We start from the raw sequence: 20,001 nt of genomic DNA on the forward strand, positions 1-20,001 counted from the left end.
GAGGATTACCCGACGTGCCCCTACTAACTATTAATGAGCCTCTAAAATTAGAATCTTGAACTGATTCCTCTGGTGTAGTATGTGGCATAAATCGACATGCGCTAGTATAATCTCAAGCGAAATGTCCAATTCCACCACAATTGAAGCAGGCTCTAGTGACCCTATGGCAAATACCCCCGTGTAATTTTCCACAAACGTCACAGAGACGGATAGGGTAGGAACTTCTGGTTCTTTGACGAAAGGTTTTTGATTGCTTCTACCCTGAAAATCCACCTCTGTCATACTTGGGAGCTCGGGGTCCCTCAAAATCTTTTCTCTTTCCCAAATTACTACTCAAACTTTGACCGATGGGTTTTCCACTTTTCTCTTTTTCATGCTGCTCTTGAGGGGGTTGGGTTTGTACTTGGGCTGGTCGATGTGATTATCACCATTTCTTTGAAAGAACATGGCCATCTGCTGGGCCGTTTGTGCAGTAATTTGTATAGGAGGGACTGGTGTAGTTGGACCTCCAATGCTCTGCGAAACTGGGGCCTCTCCTTGTACGTTAGCTGTATTAGACTGCTCTACCATTTTATCCCCCTTGTCCACATCTATTCACGGAATTTTTTTGTTTTCTATTTTCTGTACAACCAACACAAGGAGATTTCTCCTCGTTAGTTCATATTTATGATGTAAATGTACTATATGTATCAAACATTCGAGCAATTGTACTTATCGAAAAACATTTCAAATTCACAGTTCAAAATTTACTTTAAAACCTTTGCTCTGATACCACTAAAACATGTCACACCCTACTCCTCGTAAGATGTAACATGCTCCCGTAGTACACCTAATGAATTACCGTACTTCACCTACTGGTAACTCATTAAATATACTACAAGGAATTTTAAAATAATTTTCGTTCATTTTTAAATTGGTGGGTAAAATTTTTTTCAGATATTAAAAACCTTTATTTAAAGTCCAAACATAAATTAAATTTTTAGATATTTAAAATCTCCGCAATTTTTACAAAAATTTTGGCAGAGTGCCGTCAGTATTTTGAGAAAATAGTTCTTCAAAACTTGAAAATAAGACACTCCCAATATATTTCTCAATCACAACTCCATTAATTAATTTCATTTCACAAATCAACACAAGCAACTCAACACACAATTTAAATTAAATCAAACATTGAAACCTCTCATTAAGGTAATAAAATTAATATTTACATTCATGGGATCATAAAAAATTTAGTAGTGCAAAACTTTATAAATACATAAAATCTCAAGATAACCTTATAATAATTTGTATTTCATTACAATCCAAAAAATATATTACAAAAGAGTTGGTACAACTGCTCAAAGTAAATTTCATACATATAATTACAGAATTACATCAAAATCTAAAGTACAAGGGTATACCTATGATATACCCGAAAATAGTCTCACTATGCCTTTCAGTAATCTTGCTCAGCTGCTTTATATTTTCTTTTACCTGCGACAGCATACAAAGCTATCGCTGGTGGTGAACTCAATGGTGCACAAACTAATAATTTAAAACTTAATACAAGTTATACTTGACAATTCATAACAAATAAAAATTTAAAATTTCTAAATTCTTCAAATTTCATAACATTCAGAAATCAATATTTTCATTCATGCAAATTATTCATTTGAATAACATTTTGATCAAATAGTAACTATTTATCTACATTTCTTTTAAATCTTGAAACAATACGAAAATATTTTGAATCATTGACAAATTATTTATTTTAACCACAATTTATCAAACTATGCATAATTTAAAGGGCGTTGCCAACAATTCACACAGTTGAATCCATGACCCAAAATTTAAATAGATGCCGTATTGTACACCATGACATTTCACACTCTCCCAATAACCGAGGCTAAAAGGGAGGAACAAAGACTAGCTAGTATATATGAGTACTCATTCAAACTCTTCCCCAACTGGCAAGCTAGAGAGGAAGGAACTCGCCCCATCTAGTGGAGGAGATATCTCACTAGACAAGCTAATGAGAATTCACAACATATTTTGCCATGTCAACTGTGTTTTCAAATCATATTCAAAACAATTTCTATTTATAAAGTGTTTACAAATCATCAACATATTTAATCATCATAAATTCATGCTCAAGGTTGGCAACACATCAAACTTAAAATTTACAATCCTCAAGACCATGCAATAAATCCTTAAATGCATAAGAAAATCTACATTTAATTTATACAATTTCATTCAATAAATTAAAATCCTCAACACAACAAAATTATAAATCATAAAATAAACTTGTTCAAATCAATTTAGAAGTGAAAAGTAACAAAATAGTTAGTTGTGCACAAACCTTATACGAGTTGCCTCTTAGCCTTGACTAGATGTCTCGGGTTCCTTCCCGGTATTCTTTTCCACTGAAACACACAGTTTCACAGTGTTTCAGTATCATTATTTATCATAACTCCAAAAATAAATTCAAATCTACTTATACCTAGTTTTAATATGCTAAACTTGACGTTCTTTAAAATTTGTGTTTCGGGGTTACTATTCATGATACTATTCAAGTCAATTTATTGACTTTCTAAGGCTTAATAGGTATGGGAATTCCAACTTCACCCACATACCACATTTTGGTTACTAAATTTGTTGGTTTTCGTTGTTTACTCAAAATCTAAGTCTTTTAGGCAAATTTGCAAATTTTCAGTGTTGGTGCCTTATGTTGCACTATTCCATTGGTCATGTTGCTGTTAGAATTTAGCTAAGTTTTCTTCATAGAAATTGTTCCTTATTGTCTTAACTTTATTCTCCTTTTTGAATCACTCTAATTGGAGTTTTGTAGCTCAAGTTATAGCCATTTGAACATGGCTGGCTGGATTGGCCTAACCCAGATTTTTTAGGCAAATTCTGGTTCTGGTAGTTTTAGGTCACCAATTTTAGGTGGCCAAATGACTTGGTTAAGGGCATAATTTGGGTTTGTTTTCTTCAAGAAAGTTTTAGGTCTATATCTCAACTTTCCACCAGTAAAATTTCAGGTCATTTAGAAAGCCTAGCCCAAGTTATGGCCAAATGAACAGATACTGTTCATTTGGTCATTTTTGTATAGGTCAGATTGCCAATTTCGGATTTTGTCAATTTGTTCACTAGGTTTTGGTCACTTTTTGGGCATGATTCCTAAATGAAAAATGTTTCATTTTGTGTCTATTTTCATTCCCAATTGGCCTAACACCTATTGGACTTGTAAATTTTCAGTTTTGGTCCCTGAAAGGGACCTTGGTCCTACTGCTTGCAGAATAATCATTTTCAATCCGAATTTAAACTCACTTCTAACACTTCCAACACATCTCAATTGGTCACAAATGACCATTTTTCATCTCAAACAAGGTCAAACACACCATTTGACCAATTCTCACATTTTTGTCTCCAAAACCCTATGTAACACCCTCCCGGTAACAACTCCGTACATTCTGCTGTTCCGGTGACCGGTGTCGGTCCGGACAGCTAGAACGTCCGGAAAAATAATTAAACTTAAGTGAGGAACCATAATTAACTCAAATATTAATAAGAAACATTTAGTAAAAATTTTAGAAATAAAATACAACCAAGTCAAACGAGCCGGTGCCCAAGCGATGGGTAACCGGAGGGAAGTTGCGGTTCTCGCAACTAGGAGCCCTAAACCCGGGGGAAAAATTATAAATTAATTTTTGGGACTCCAGAGAAGGGTCATTGAGGTTCCTATGGCATTAGAATGCCAAGAAAATACCTAGAAAAATTTTTCAATCGGTACAGACAATTTTGACCCGTTAAGCCAAACGGAGGGCATTTTGGTCATTTCGCCTTCAGAGGTGATTTTTGGCCGACTTGTCCAGTCGAGTAAATAAATATTGTGACATAAAATATGAATTAATGTTGATGAAAAATTAATTTGAAGTGAGTAGTGATGAAAAGAAAGGAAAAATAAAAAAAAGGCTCATTTATGACATTTTGATGATGTCATTTACAAGCTATAGCCAATTACAATTAAACAAACCATTAACCAACAAATAAAAGAGATAAATAAGACCAAATAAAGACCAAAGGAAACAAAAAACGTGAGCAGCCTTCTTCCTCCCCAAAAATCAGCCATTTCCTTTGCCTTGCCCAACCTCCATTGACAACTTCAAGCAAGCTCACTTTCTTACTTTGTTTCACCACAAAACCCTAACCTCTCTTCATTAAAATTTTACCCCACACCTTAAACAAGCTTTTGGCAGCCTAGAAAGTGAAGGAAAGTGAAGATTTAACTTGGGAAAATTCTGCCCCATTCAAGGTTAGTGCACATATATACTTAAATCTCCTTTATTCCATGTTAAAGCCTTAAAGTGAGCAAGAATTTGTAACTTAAATGAATGAAATTTATATTTATGCATGCCTTGAATTTCGGCAGCCCTAAGGAAGGAACAATAATGGAGTGTTTTGATGGTTTTAATGGACTTAGAATGAATTGGAGATTATGTTTAAGCTATATATCTACATAGATAGTGAATTAGTAGCTAACTAAGGTAAATTGTATAAATCATGACTTTGAACTAGGGTTTTGGGAGTAAAATGTGAACTTGGTTTATGCAATTGTTAAAGAATATTCTAATGGTCAATTAGTGACCATTTGAGGAGATTTGACCATAATATGGACTAAAAAATAGCATGGTAAAGTGAATGACTATGCTGCCTAGGGACAGCAGCAATGGACTGAAATTTCAGTCCAATTACACAGCCATAACTTTGGCTGTGTTAGTCCAATTGGTGTTTGGCCAATTGGACATGAAACTAGGCTTATAATGGCACATTTTTACTGAAGAAACCATGCCCAAAAGACCAAAGCAAGAGGACCAAAACTTGGCCCCAATCCAGATACCCTGCAACTGATTCTGCAGAATGACCAAATGAACAGTAAGCCATAACTCACTGTAGATTTGGTCAATTGACCTGTAATTTTTACAGCAACAAGTTAAGACATAGACAAACAACTTTCATGAAGGAACCTACCCCAAATTATGGCCAGAACCTAACCCAAATGGCAGTGGCAGTCACTGTTCATGTTACTGTAGATATGGTAATTTCTGCAGAATGCAAATCCGGCCAGCTGTGGTTTTTGGACCATATCTGGAGCTACATCACTCCAAATGGAGTGATTCAAAAAAGGAAATTCAACTAGACAAAATAAGGAACAACTTTCATGTTTGTCATTTCTTCAAATTCCCACTGCAACAGGGCCCAATGGAACAGTAAATTTGGGTCTCCAAAACTGAAATTTCTGCCCTCTTAGATTTAAGTTGAGAAATGGAAATGGCAATCAATTCCAACAAGTTTTAAATACAAAATGTGGTATGTTTGGGGTGTTAAAACTAATACACCTATTTTCTATCCAAAAGTCAACATTTTTGTTGACCAATGAGGTGAATAGTAACACCAAAACTTGAAATTTACAAATTGAAGAATTTAAAAGTTTTAAATGCCCTAGTATACCTAACAAGATTGGTTTGGATAGTTTGGCTTGCCAATAGGGTTCAGTTAGCAGTACTGCACATGGCAATTTGCCATTCTGTGATTTCATGGCTTTTAGCCAATCTGACTTTGTATTGAGACTTGGCCTTGTGCCTGAGATTATTTACAGCTTGGTAGCTGTTCTGTTGCACACCGGGAGATGCATATGTGACCGATGGTGTGACGGCCCGAGGTACTAGATACCCAGTGCCAGTTTACCAGTTATCCAGTCCAGTCGTCTAGTGTAGGTTACTTGGGCAACCAAATGAATAAAAGTGAACAAAGTTAATGAAATAATGGATATACCAATACCAAACAAAGAAAGCATACACACTCTATACATACTTACTTTCTGCTATTTGCTTTTGTTATATTATTGCACCACTAAGCATTATTGCTTAGCGCGTTGCTTTTGCCACGCGTAGGTACTGGAGATACAGATCGTGAGCCCAGTAGACCACGCATCGGTGAGTCCATCCTGCAGATTACGCACGATGTCCGTGTCACCTCAACTTGCAGTGCATTGGTAGGACACTAGGTGTCATTTTGATATTTTGTAGCTAATTTTACTTTCTCATATGTATTTGAACTTATGTAATGTATTCTGACGTTCATGTAAATAATGAAAGTTATGACTATGAATGCAAAATTTGAGCATTTATTTATTGTTTGTATATGAGAAATGGATGTTTGAGAAATGAAAAGGCTATTGAGAACTGAAATTGAGAAATATTGTTGAGATTTTGGATATTGGAGTTTGAGATGATTGAATATAAATATTGGAAGTGTTTTTAACAGGTTCCGAAGAACTGTTTTCTCCATTTTTAGCCGGTACTCCGCCGGATTTTCTTTAAAATTTTCGGAACCTCAAATAAATAATAATTTTGATTAATGGCTTAAATAAAGTATATTTCACAAATTATATTCAAAAGCATGATATAAAATAATTAAGGTATATTAGAGTGTGCCGGTACACCGTGTGGTATTACTTACTCGCATATCTGCATACGGTAAGGGGTGTCACATTTAGTGGTATCGAGCACGGTTTAGGCGTTCGGGCCTAGATTGAGTCCATACCATGCATTGCATTTGTAAGAGTCGAGGTGACACTAATGCAGATCTGTTTGTCTTTGTTATTTTGAATAGGATATGGACCCTTCATCTCAGAGAGCCGTTGAGGAGGAAGTGGAGAGTCATGCTCCACCTGCAGCAGCTGAGACTGGGGGCATGAGAGAATCTGCTCCGCCAGCTCAAGCAGAGCCTGCTCAGCCTCCACAGGCCATGTTTCAGCAAATGGCCGATTTCTTTAGACAAATGGCCGGGGTAATGCCAGCACCACCACCACCACCAGCTCCACAGCAGAAATCACACTTGGAAAGACTAAGAAAGTTTGGGGCAGTGGATTTTTATGGCAAGAGAGAAGATGACTCATGCGGTAGAGAATTGGTTGAACAGGCAGAGTCCTAAAACAACTCCACTGCACTCCAGAGCAAAACCTGGAAGCTGCCATATCTTTGCTGCAAGACGATGCATATGAGTGGTGGGACACTGTGTCCAGTGAAGTGCAGCCAGAAGCTGTAACTTGGGACTTCTTCCTCTCTGAATTCAAGAAGAAATATGTGGGTACTGTATACCTGGAAGAGAGAAGAAGAGAGTTTATTAACCTGAGGCAGAGACAGCTGTCAGTGGCCGAATATGAGAAGGAATTCGTAAGATTGAGCCGCTATGGAAGGGAGATAGTCCCTAATGAAGCTGAAAGGTGCAAGAGATTTGAAGAGGGACTAAATGACAACATCAAGATCCAGCTCACTGCCTTGGGAATCACAGAATTTACCAAGTTAGTGGAAGCTGCAATAAAGGTGGAAAAAGTAAGAATCAGTGAGCAGACCAGAAGGGATAGACAGCAGAAGAGGGGCCCGGGTCAGTCTAGTTCAGCCCCTGCATTTGGGAAGAAGTTCAAAGGTCCACCTGCATAGAGTTCGGGTCAACCACAAGGTCAGGGTCACTCTCAGGGGCCCAGGCCACAGTTCACCCCTAGGAGAGGTCAGTCCACACCATCAGTGGGCAGCTCTCCAGGGATGGGGTTCAGGGACCAGCAAAGAACTCGCATGTCCACACCGCTGAAATGGCATAAGGGGAGTGTTGGAGAGTGACTGTGCTCGCTTGAGGTGTGGGTCAACAGAGCATCGGTTGAAGAACTGCCCACGCAGAACTACTAATTTGCTCCAACACAAGCGCATGCACTGCTCCTGCACCACAAAGGGGTAGAAGGTCTGGTAAATCCGAAGCTGTGGGACCATATCAGAGGCCTGCATCTAAGCCAGCAGAGAGGCCAGATAACAGACTACCTGCCAAAGCCTATGCCTTGAGAGCTTAGGAGGAGCAAGATGCCCCGGACGTCATCAGGGGTACGTTCTCCCTCTACACTACTCCTGTGCATGCATTGGTGGATCCAGGATCCACTCATTCATACATCTGCATCAACCTACCCGTAGAAAGGGGGATACTAGTAGGGGAAAGTGACCAAGATATTCTGGTCACTAATCCATTGGGTCACAGTGTGGTAGTGAACAAAGTATACAAGGGTTGCCCGTTAAGGATTCAGGGATATGAATTCTTGGCAGACCTGATTGAGTTGCCCTTCCATGAGTTTGACGTGATTTTGGGAATGGACTGGTTGTCACGTCATCAGGCAATGGTTGATTGCAAATTGAAGAGAATTTCTTTGAAAACCCTTGAGGGTAATGAGATCACAGTTGTGGGGGAAAGGGCAGATTTCTTGTCCAATGTCATCTCAGCCACAGTTGCAAGAAGAATGATGAGAAAAGGCTGTGAAGCCTACCTAGCACATGTGGTGGATACTAGGCAGGCTAAGCCAAATCTGAGTGACATACCCACAGTAAAAGACTTCCCAGATGTGTTCCCTGAAGAATTACCTGGTTTGCCACCAGAAAGGGAACTTGAATTTGCTATTAAGACACTGCCGAGTATAGCACCCATTTCCATTGCTCCTTATAGAATGGCACCCACTGAATTGAGGGAGTTGAAAACTCAGTTGCAAGAGTTGCTTGATAAGGGGTTCATACGCCCCAGTGTGTCACCATGGGGAGCTCCAGTGTTGTTTGTGTAAAAGAAGGATGGGACTTTGAGGCTATGCATTGATTACCGGCAGTTGAATAAAGTGACAGTGAAGAACAAATATCCGTTGCCTAGAATTGATGATCTGTTTGATCAGTTGAAGGGAGCAGGAGTATTTTCTAAAATTGATCTCAGATCAGGGTATCATCAGTTGAGGGTAAAGGATGCAGATGTGCCAAAGACTGCATTCAGGACCCAATATGGGCATTATGAGTTTCTAGTGATGCCCTTTGGCCTAACAAATGCACCAGCGGCATTCATGGACCTTATGAACCGTATCTTCCATCCATACCTAGATCGGTTCGTAGTGGTCTTTATTGATGATATTTTGGTGTATTCCAAGACCAGGGAAGAACATGATGAGCATTTGAGGATTGTTCTGCAAACCCTGAGAGAAAAGGAACTGTATGCTAAGTTGTCCAAGTGTGACTTTTGGTTGAATGAGATTGCATTCCTTGGACACATAGTGTCAGCTGATGGGATTAGGGTGGATCCCAAGAAAATAGAAGCAGTGATGGAATGGAAGCCTCCCAGGAATACAACTGAGGTCAGAAGCTTCTTGGGGCTAGCTGGGTATTACAGGAGATTCGTGAAGGGATTTTCCTTAATAGCTGCTCCAATGACCAAGTTGTTACACAAGAATGTCAGATTTGACTGGAATGACAAGTGTCAGACCAGTTTTGAGAAGTTGAAGGCTATGTTGACAGAGGCACCAGTGTTAACACAGCCAGTGTCAGGAAAGGACTTCATGGTCTACAGTGATGCCTCTCATAATGGGTTAGGGTGTGTATTGATGCAAGAGGGAAAGGTTGTCGCTTATGCTTCCAGGCAGCTAAGGCCACATGAACAGAATTACCCTACCCATGATCTAGAGCTTGCAGCAATTATCTTCGCACTGAAGATATGGAGGCATTACTTGTATGGTGAAAAGTGCTACATTTACACAGACCACAAAAGCCTGAAATATTTGCCAACTCAGAGGGAGCTCAGCCTTAGACAGAGGCGATGGATTGAGTTCCTGAAGGATTATGATTGTGTGATTGACTACCATCCTGGGAAGGCAAATGTAGTTGCTGATGCTTTGAGCAGAAAATCCATGACAGCTTTGAGATCATTGAATGCCCGTCTAACTTTGATTCGAGATGGAGCTATTTTGGCTGAGTTGCAAGTGAGGCCAAACCTGCTACAGCAGATTTTAGATGAGCAAAAGGCAGATGAGAAGCTAATGGCTGTTATGAGCAAAATCTCATAAGGAAAAGCAACTGACTATGAGATGAAAGCAGATGGGTGTCTGTATTACAAGGGAAGACTGTGTGTACCAGATAACGGGGAATTGAAGGCCAGTATTCTAAAAGAGACACACACCAGTGTATATGCTATGCACCCAGGAAGTACAAAGATGTATCATGATCTGAAGCTTCAGTATTGGTGGCCTGGTATGAAGAAGGACATAGCTGACTATGTGACTAAATGCTTGACATGTCAGCAAGTTAAGGCAGAACATCAAATTCCATAAGGTTTGCTACAGCCTATACGCATACCTGAATGGAAATGGGATCGGGTCACCATGGATTTTATAAGTGGTCTACCTCTCACCCGGAAGAAACATGATGCAGTATGGGTGATAGTTGATAGATTGACAAAGTCAGCACACTTTCTCGATTAGACCGACTACTCACTGGAGAAGTTAGCAGAATTGTATATCAGTGAAATAGTTAGACTGCATGGAATTCCACTTTCCATCATATCTGACCGAGACCCAAGGTTCACATCGAGATTTTGGAAGAAGTTGCATGAGTCCTTGGGTACACAACTCCATTTCAGCACAGCTTTCCATCCTCAGACGGATGGGCAATCAGAAAGATTAATCCAGGTAAACAATTGAAACCAATGGAATTGATACAAATGTTGAACTGAAATGATAATAATAACATGAAATATTTGTCAGGTCCTTGAGGATATGCTGAGGAGTTGTGTCATTGAGTTTGAGGGAAGCTGGGATAGATACCTCCCACTGGCAGAATTTGCATACAACAATAGCTACCAAGCTAGTATCCAAATGGCCCCATATGAAGCACTGTATGGGAGAAAATGTAGAACTCCAGTGTGCTGGACTGAATTGGGCGAAGACAAACTGGTAGGGCCAGACCTGGTGAAACAGACTGAGGAGAAAGTGAAACTAATCAAAGCAAATCTGAAGGTTGCCTCGCATGCATGTAAATCTTATGCCGACCTGAAGAGAAAAGAAATAGAATATGTGGTTAGCGACAAAGTGTTCCTCAAGGTGTCACCATGGAAGAAAGTGTTGAGGTTTGGAAGAAAAGGTAAGTTGAGCCCTAGGTTCATTGGCCCATATGAAGTCATTGAACGTGTGGGTCCAGTGGCCTATAGGCTAGCTTTACCACCAGAGCTGGACAAGATCCACAATGTGTTCCACGTGTCCATGCTCGTAAGATACCGCTGCACCCTTCACATGTCATCTCCGGGAAGAAATTGAAATACAATGGATTTGACATATGAAGAAGAACCTCTACGATCCTCGGCTCTGAAGTAAAAGAATTGAGGAACAAGCAAATTCCATTGGTGAAAGTGCTTTGGAGGCACCACAACACCGAGGAGGCAACTTGGGAAAGTGAAGAGACGATGAGGCAATAGTTCCCTCAACTGTTTGCATCAGGTAAATTTCAATGACGAAATTTAAATTAGAGGGGAAGAGTTGTAACACCCTCCCGGTAACAACTCCGTACATTCTGCTGTTCCGGTGACCGGTGTTGGTCCGGACAGCTAGAACGCCCGGAAAAATAATTAAACTTAAGTGAGAAACCATAATTAACTCAAATATTAATAAGAAACATTTAGTAAAAATTTTAGAAATAAAATACAACCAAGTCAAACGAGCCGATGCCCAAGCAATGGGTAACCGGAGGGAAGTTGCGGTTCTCGCAACTAGGAGCCCTAGACCCGGGGGAAAAATTATAAATTAATTTTTGGGACTCCAGAGAAGGGTCATTGAGGTTCTTATGGCATTAGAATGCCAAGAAAATACCTAGAAAAATTTTTCAATCGGTGCAGACAATTTTGACCCGTTAAGCCAAACGGAGGGCATTTTGGTCATTTCGCCTTCAGAGGTGATTTTTGGCCGACTTGTCCAGTCGAGTAAATAAATATTGTGACATAAAATATGAATTAATGTTGATGAAAAATTAATTTGAAGTGAGTAGTGATGAAAAGAAAGGAAAAATAAAAAAAAAGGCTCATTTATGACATCTTGATGATGTCATTTACAAGCTATAGCCAATTACAATTAAACAAACCATTAACCAACAAATAAAAGAGATAAATAAGACCAAATAAAGACCAAAGGAAACAAAAAACGTGAGCAGCCTTCTTCCTCCCCAAAAATCAGCCATTTCCTTTGCCTTGCCCAACCTCCATTGACAACTTCAAGCAAGCTCACTTTCTTACTTTGTTTCACCACAAAACCCTAACCTCTCTTCATTAAAATTTTACCCCACACCTTAAACAAGCTTTTGGCAACCTAGAAAGTGAAGGAAAGTGAAGATTTAACTTGGGAAAATTCTGCCCCATTCAAGGTTAGTGCACATATATACTTAAATCTCCTTTATTCCATGTTAAAGCCTTAAAGTGAGCAAGAATTTGTAACTTAAATGAATGAAATTTATATTTATGCATGCCTTGAATTTCGGCAGCCCTAAGGAAGGAACAATAATGGAGTGTTTTGATGGTTTTAATGGACTTAGAATGAATTGGAGATTATGTTTAAGCTATATATCTACATAGATAGTGAATTAGTAGCTAACTAAGGTAAATTGTATAAATCATGACTTTGAACTAGGGTTTTGGGAGTAAAATGTGAACTTGGTTTATGCAATTGTTAAAGAATATTCTAATGGTCAATTAGTGACCATTTGAGGAGATTTGACCATAATATGGACTAAAAAATAGCATGGCAAAGTGAATGACTATGCTGCCTAGGGACAGCAGCAATGGACTGAAATTTCAGTCCAATTACACAGCCATAACTTTGGCTGTGTTAGTCCAATTGGTGTTTGGCCAATTGGACATGAAACTAGGCTTATAATGGCACATTTTTTCTGAAGAAACCATGCCCAAAAGACCAAAGCAAGAGGACCAAAACTTGGCCCCAATCCGGATACCCTGCAACTGATTCTGCAGAATGACCAAATGAACAGTAAGCCATAACTCACTGTAGATTTGGTCAATTGACCTGTAATTTTTACAGCAACAAGTTAAGACATAGACAAACAACTTTCATGAAGGAACCTACCCCAAATTATGGCCAGAACCTAACCCAAATGGCAGTGGAAATCACTGTTCATGTTATTGTAGATATGGTAATTTCTGCAGAATGCAAATCCGGCCAGCTGTGGTTTTTGGACCATATCTGGAGCTACATCACTCCAAATGGAGTGATTCAAAAAAGGAAATTCAACTAGAAAAAATAAGGAACAACTTTCATGTTTGTCATTTCTTCAAATTCCCACTGCAACAGGGCCCAATGGAACAGTAAATTTGGGTCTCCAAAACTGAAATTTCTGCCCTCTTAGATTTAAGTTGAGAAATGGAAATGGCAATCAATTCCAACAAGTTTTAAATACAAAATGTGGTATGTTTGGGGTGTTAAAACTAATACACCTATTTTCTATCCAAAAGTCAACATTTTTGTTGACCAATGAGGTGAATAGTAACACCAAAACTTGAAATTTACAAATTGAAGAATTTAAAAGTTTTAAATGCCCTAGTATACCTAACAAGATTGGTTTGGATAGTTTGGCATGCCAATAGGGTTCAGTTAGCAGTACTGCACATGGCAATTTGCCATTCTGTGATTTCATGGCTTTTAGCCATCTGACTTTGTATTGAGACTTGGCCTTGTGCCTGAGATTATTTACAGCTTGGTAGCTGTTCTGTTGCACACCGGGAGATGCATATGTGACCGATGGTGTGACGGCCCGAGGTACTAGATACCCAGTGCCAGTTTACCCGTTATCCAGTCCAGTCGTCTAGTGTAGGTTACTTGGGCAACCAAATGAATAAAAGTGAACAAAGTTAATGAAATAATGGATATACCAATACCAAACAAAGAAAGCATACACACTCTATACATACTTACTTTCTGCTATTTGCTTTTGTTATATTATTGCACCACTAAGCATTATTGCTTAGCGCGTTGCTTTTGCCACGCGTAGGTACTGGAGATACAGATCGTGAGCCCAGTAGACCACAGACTGGGTGAGTCCATCCTGCAGTTCTGCACAGTGTCCGTGTCACCTCAACTTCTGCAGTGCATTGGTAGGACACTAGGTGTCATTTTGATATTTTGTAGCTAATTTTACTTTCTCATATGTATTTGAACTTATGTAATGTATTCTGACGTTCATGTAAATAATGAAAGTTATGACTATGAATGCAAAATTTGAGCATTTATTTATTGTTTGTATATGAGAAATGGATGTTTGAGAAATGAAAAGGCTATTGAGAACTGAAATTGAGAAATATTGTTGAGATTTTGGATATTGGAGTTTGAGATGATTGAATATAAATATTGGAAGTGTTTTTAACAGGTTCCGAAGAACTGTTTTCTCCATTTTTAGCCGGTACTCCGCTGGATTTTCTTTAAAATTTTCGGAACCTCAAATAAATAATAATTTTGATTAATGGCTTAAATAAAGTATATTTCACAAATTATATTCAAAAGCATGATATAAAATAATTAAGGTATATTAGAGTGTGCCGGTACACCGTGTGGTATTACTTACTCGGGTATACTGTACACGGGTAAGGGGTGTCACACCCTAGATGCCAAAACCCTAGTTCATGCCATTTGTTGCATTTAACTAATTAAACACCTATACACATGCTTGCTTAACTCATTTAAGCTTACCTACTCTACTAATTCAATCAAAACACATATATACACCCATCAACCCTAGCTGGCTGAAATTTCTATTTGGTCCCTCAACCATGTTTTCTTTTCATGTTAAGTTAAAATTTAAGTTAATTAGACTAAACATAATCACTAGACTATAAATTCCAAGTTTAGATGACTAACCTCAATCTTTGATATCCAATTCTTCAATTCTCTTCTTTTTTCCTTTTCTTTGCTTCTTCAATCTTCTTTCCAAGGCTCAAACACAACTTTTAACTAAGGAGTCTACAATTTCTATAGCTAAATTTAGGGTTTCTTCAAGCTCAAAATGAGCTTTAATGGAGGTGAAGTGAGGTAGAGAGGAGTGGGGTGGCACACTTTAGTTAAGGAAGAAGAAAATGATTTTTCTTTTCTTTTTTTAGGTATTTTATGTCTTTTAAAATTGCTTTTGACTTGGTCAATTTAGGTAGGAAAATTAAAATTATTTTTGACATCATGATGATGTCATAAAGGTGATGTAATAAACTTTTTCAATTTTCTTTTTCTTTTACATTTATTTTTCCATTAGTTCTTTAATTTAATCCTTGATCCCAAAATTTTCTTTTCTCCAATTTTATTGAACAGTTAGGTCAGGAGTTAGCTCTAGGGGTGAATTGACCAAATTGCCCCTCGCTGGTTCGATCCGGTTTGCTAGTAATTTGATATTTCTTCCGGATCTCTGACCTAATTATTTGACCTGCTTAACAATTCTTTTTTGTGGTTTTCTCTTTTCTACTGTGTTCTCAATAGTCCTAAGGACCGCGGCGTCACATTTTCCGGTTCAAAATTTGAGTTACGATTGACCTCGCAGTCATTTCTCGAGAAGGTCACCCATTGCTATGACTCTCGGCTCATTTAACCTTTTATGTTATGTTTTTCTTATTTTTACTTTTCTATCTGGTAATCACTATTTATTTTCAATTAGGGCTTTTCTAGGTATCTTAAACATATTTCTAATCCTCTTAATTGTCTGGACCGATACCGGTCACCGAAACAGTAACATATACCAAGCTATGCAAATAGGGGTGTTACATGATATCTCATTTTTCTTTATAATGCTCTCTAATTTCTCTCTGCCTGTTCTTTAATAACCTTTTTTTTTCTCTTTTCTGGCTATTAATAAGAATTTGCTATTGTTTCATTGTGAAGAATTAGAAAATTTCAGCACTGAACTTGTGATGATAAATCATATGGATTGCTAACTGCATGTTACTGCTGCTGCTCTTACTCAATCTGGCCTGGAGTCTTCTAATCTCATTGTTGGGATTGTTGGGAGTCTTTTATATCTGAGTTCATGTGCTAATTCAAAAATTTTAGAATATTTTGAAGTTTTATAAATTATAAAAGAATTTTAGAACTGCTTATAAATTATTGACCACAAAAACAACAACACAGAATGTAGAAATTAAAGATGTGCTATGTACTGGCTAACCAGAAAATTTCAATCATTGACAGCTCATTTTTCCTTTTTTATTACCAAATTCATTCTTTTTACTCATATAGCTCAAATTCATTCATTCATTCAGCCTTCTCTTGTCCTCTAAAACACTGATTATCTCCTAAAATGCTATGAACAAATCATTAAACATTCAATCAGCAACCTAATTGCTAAAAAGTCATATTAGCAAGTATATTGCATTTGGTCCACAAAAATCCAAAAATGTCAAAATACTGTAGCATTTCCATGCCACCCATACTGTAATCGTTGTCATTCTTAACAATCTTGAAAGCTCCATTTCATCAAAACACATTTGAACCTATAGGTGCAATAAAAGTGGGAACTTCCATATGGGTGATAACAAATTATAGCATTGTTAATGTCCCAGGCAAAGCCCATAAGATTAGTCTCCATGTGTTTTCTGCAACACTCATGAAGCATCGAACAGATGCTTATTTTATTTATTAGACGGATTAGTAAGAGTAAGTAATAGTAAATTCCAAATTGTCAAGGTAACCACCCAATACTTACATCCAACTTTCTGTTCCTAAATACAGACAAGAATGCCACAAAGTCCTTAAAGTTCAAACCATCCACCATTTTAAGTAGCCTCTGCAAGAAACACAAATCAGTGCTCTCAACTTATCATAAGCATGAATCGTTCAGAATTACACAATGAATACAACACTCAGGTTCTCAACCAAAAGATTACTTGGGAGAGCGGATTCATTGCAAACTCAGGCACTGATAAGAACTCATCAATTGAGATAAATCCTTTCGCATTACGATCAAGCTGGCAAAAATCTTTCATACAAGGACACTATCTCTAGCTGGGAAACTGAGTTTGACAACCCAAAACCATGGAATTCAGTACTCAAAACAAAATAACAAGAAAGAAAGGCAATACCATAGACAGGGAAGAGGATAAGGACAATTTACATAGGTTATTAGAGTGTCGTTGAACCTCTTCTATATCATATTGAATAAGCATTGAAAAGGTGTTCCCCATTGAACAAAATCTAAATTTGAATGGAAAAAATCATACCCGTTAATCATTTGCTCAAAATAACCAACGCCCATCAATCAAAACACACACTAAAGAAAGTTTCGCGCAAAAAATTTGAACAAATAACTAATGTTAATAATTGACCCAAAATAAACAATAACACCGAACAAAACCGAACACGCAGATTGAAAAGAAAAACATAGTTACACTTTGTTTAATTCCCAAGAAACAAAAGGAATGTAAAGAAGCTGAAATCACTTCCAATATTTATGATAGCAACATTGTGAATTCAACACAACTAAAACACACATCCAATAACTTTGGCACAGCTACTACTACACTACCGAGCTCAACCTAAATCAAAGTGATTCATTTTTTTTACAACAGTCAAGCATAAAACAGAAGAATAAAAAAGTATTGACTTTACCTTCCCTTTCATGAATTTATCGAGAGCCAAACAGACAGATAGAAAATCAGAAAGAGAAACCTGAAACTTTAGAGCTGATTAGAAGATGAAGCGAGGATATGATGATTGTGGAGAAGGAAATATAAGATGAAGGGCTTTTCCTTGATAAATAGAAAATTATTAATAATTCCTTCCTTAACTATTCAAAATGATAGAGCAGTGCGCCATCTACTTATCTGATGTGCCTTCACATTATATACTATCCTTTTAACTATTTCTTTGCAATGAGCTTTCTCTGATATAAGCAAGGAGTCATGTCATAATGCCATATTGCATTTGTTAATTAATTTTGTGATTTGTTCTTCACACACTACAAAGTAAATTTAATTGTATATAAATGTCATAAAGACAGATTTTACAACTTAATATATTTTTTCCTTTTAGTTAAATTGTCTTGTCTTCAATTTCCTACTTCACCAAAAGTTCCTAATTCACCAAACACACACATATATAAATATGAATGCTCAATTTGTGTTAATCCAAATATTAGATAGATGGCATTATAAAATTTTGAGATAAAAAGAAATATGTTTTATAAATTATAAATTCACACAATCTAGGACCAAACTGGATGAAAGCAGAGGTGTGGAATGAGCTTGTTACTTATTGGAGTTCTGCAGAGTGGCGAAAGAAGTCACAATCTGCTAAGATTAATAGAATGACAGTAAAAGATGGGTCAATTACAAAACATGCTGATGATTTAATCAAAATTGAGATTCATGAGGATCGATTAGTATAATTTTTTAATTTAAGTTATTTTTTATTTATAGTTATGTATTTTATTGGTTGTAAAATTATTTAATTTGTATTTTGTTGATTACACAATATGATAATTTTGATTTTGTAGACAAAGAAGTTAGGTAGGCCACCAAATAAGATTGAAGTATTTCGAGCAACTCAAACCAAAAAGGGTACTGCTGGTGTATTCATTGATGACAAATCACGACGGGTCGATGTAAGTTTCTTTGAAAATATTAATTTTACCACAATATTTTTCCAATTTAATTTCATTGTCATTGAGTTGAATTGGACTATAATGTAAGGTTATGTGTGTTGGCTATTCATTTAATAAGATATTACTGTATTTCATTTGTTTAGGAAGATTATGCAAGTGCAATTGTGGAGAAATATAATTCTAATTCTGAATCCCCGCAAATATTTGATATGGATAAGTGGATAGAAGTATCTGGAGGCTTTAATAAAGAAAGGGTGTATGGTTTTGGGTCTTCTGCAAAATCTCAAACAAGTGGATCATCTACCTCCCAAGCATGCACATCTACTTATCCTGGGTCATCTTCTCAGCCTGTGATGACACAAGAGGAAATTCAACAACTTATAGATGAAAAAGCATCACAAATGAGGGCAGGGATAATACTTGATCAGGTGCGAAAGGAGTTAAAGACCACAGGTGGTACTCAGTTTGCAACATCTTCACATCCAACCACTCAGACTCCACAAATCCATAGGATAATCTAGATAATTGACTATGCTATTTATGTTTATGTTTAAATACATTATTATGTGTGGAATATTAATAGTATTTTTTCTGAATATGATTGTATTTTAACTTACATTTTGTTAATATTAGCTACTTTGGATGGATTATTTTACAACTTTATTAATATATGCATTTTAATTATGCTGATTAAGAAAATCATAATTAATATATTGTATTTATTTATAGATTTTTTTATTAATTTATTCTATAGGAATAATAGAATAATTAAAAAATAATAAATTTAATAATAAATAATGTTACTTTTTTTGACATATTTGAGACGAATTAGCGACGAAATTTTAAAATTATTTAAAATTTTAAAAATTTTTTATGCAATATCGACGACCAAATAACTTTAGCGGCGGATTTAGTGACAAAATTAGACACAGATTTGTGACGAATTAGCGACGGCATTTTTCTGACGACACTAGCAACTGAAAATTAATTCAGTTTTATTTATATTAGTGACGGCATATTACGTCGCTAAGTCCGTCGCTAAATATTAGCGAAGACTAAAAATTTTGGTTGCAAAATTTTCTGACGAGTGTTCTAGAGATGAAAACTTATCCGTCATAAATCAGTCGTTAAAATCTTTTACGACGGAAACTAGCCCATCTACGACGGATTTTTTTTCCGTGGCAGATGGCCTGTTTTTTGTGGTATAAATTATTAAAAATTAAGAATATAATATTGATTAGAACCTTTATTCATATATTAATTAATTAAATTGTATGAAAAATATAATTTTTTTATTTTAACACCAACAAATATAATACAACAGAAGTGTGCATGTATATGTGTATTATATGTTTATTTTTTTTTTAAATTGCTTTCTTTATTTAACTCTTTATAATCTATACACGCTTAATTAACACTTTATACAATTTATTCATACATAGTTTAATTATTTATTAAAAATATTAGTTTAATTATTTATTAAAAATATTTTTTTGACATGAGAAAAAAAAATTTTAGTGACAAATTAAAAAGAAAATCC

General features: G+C 36.6%; 1 pseudogene; it reads right to left on the bottom strand.

Annotated features, from left to right (window-relative positions):
- Nucleotides 1-16,541: 16,541 nt before the first annotated feature.
- Nucleotides 16,542-17,049, bottom strand: LOC110658927 (uncharacterized; annotated as a pseudogene).
- Nucleotides 17,050-20,001: the final 2,952 nt, after the last annotated feature.

Source organism: Hevea brasiliensis, chromosome 9 (assembly GCF_030052815.1).
Source record: "Hevea brasiliensis isolate MT/VB/25A 57/8 chromosome 9, ASM3005281v1, whole genome shotgun sequence".
Taxonomy (NCBI): Eukaryota; Viridiplantae; Streptophyta; class Magnoliopsida; order Malpighiales; family Euphorbiaceae; genus Hevea; species Hevea brasiliensis.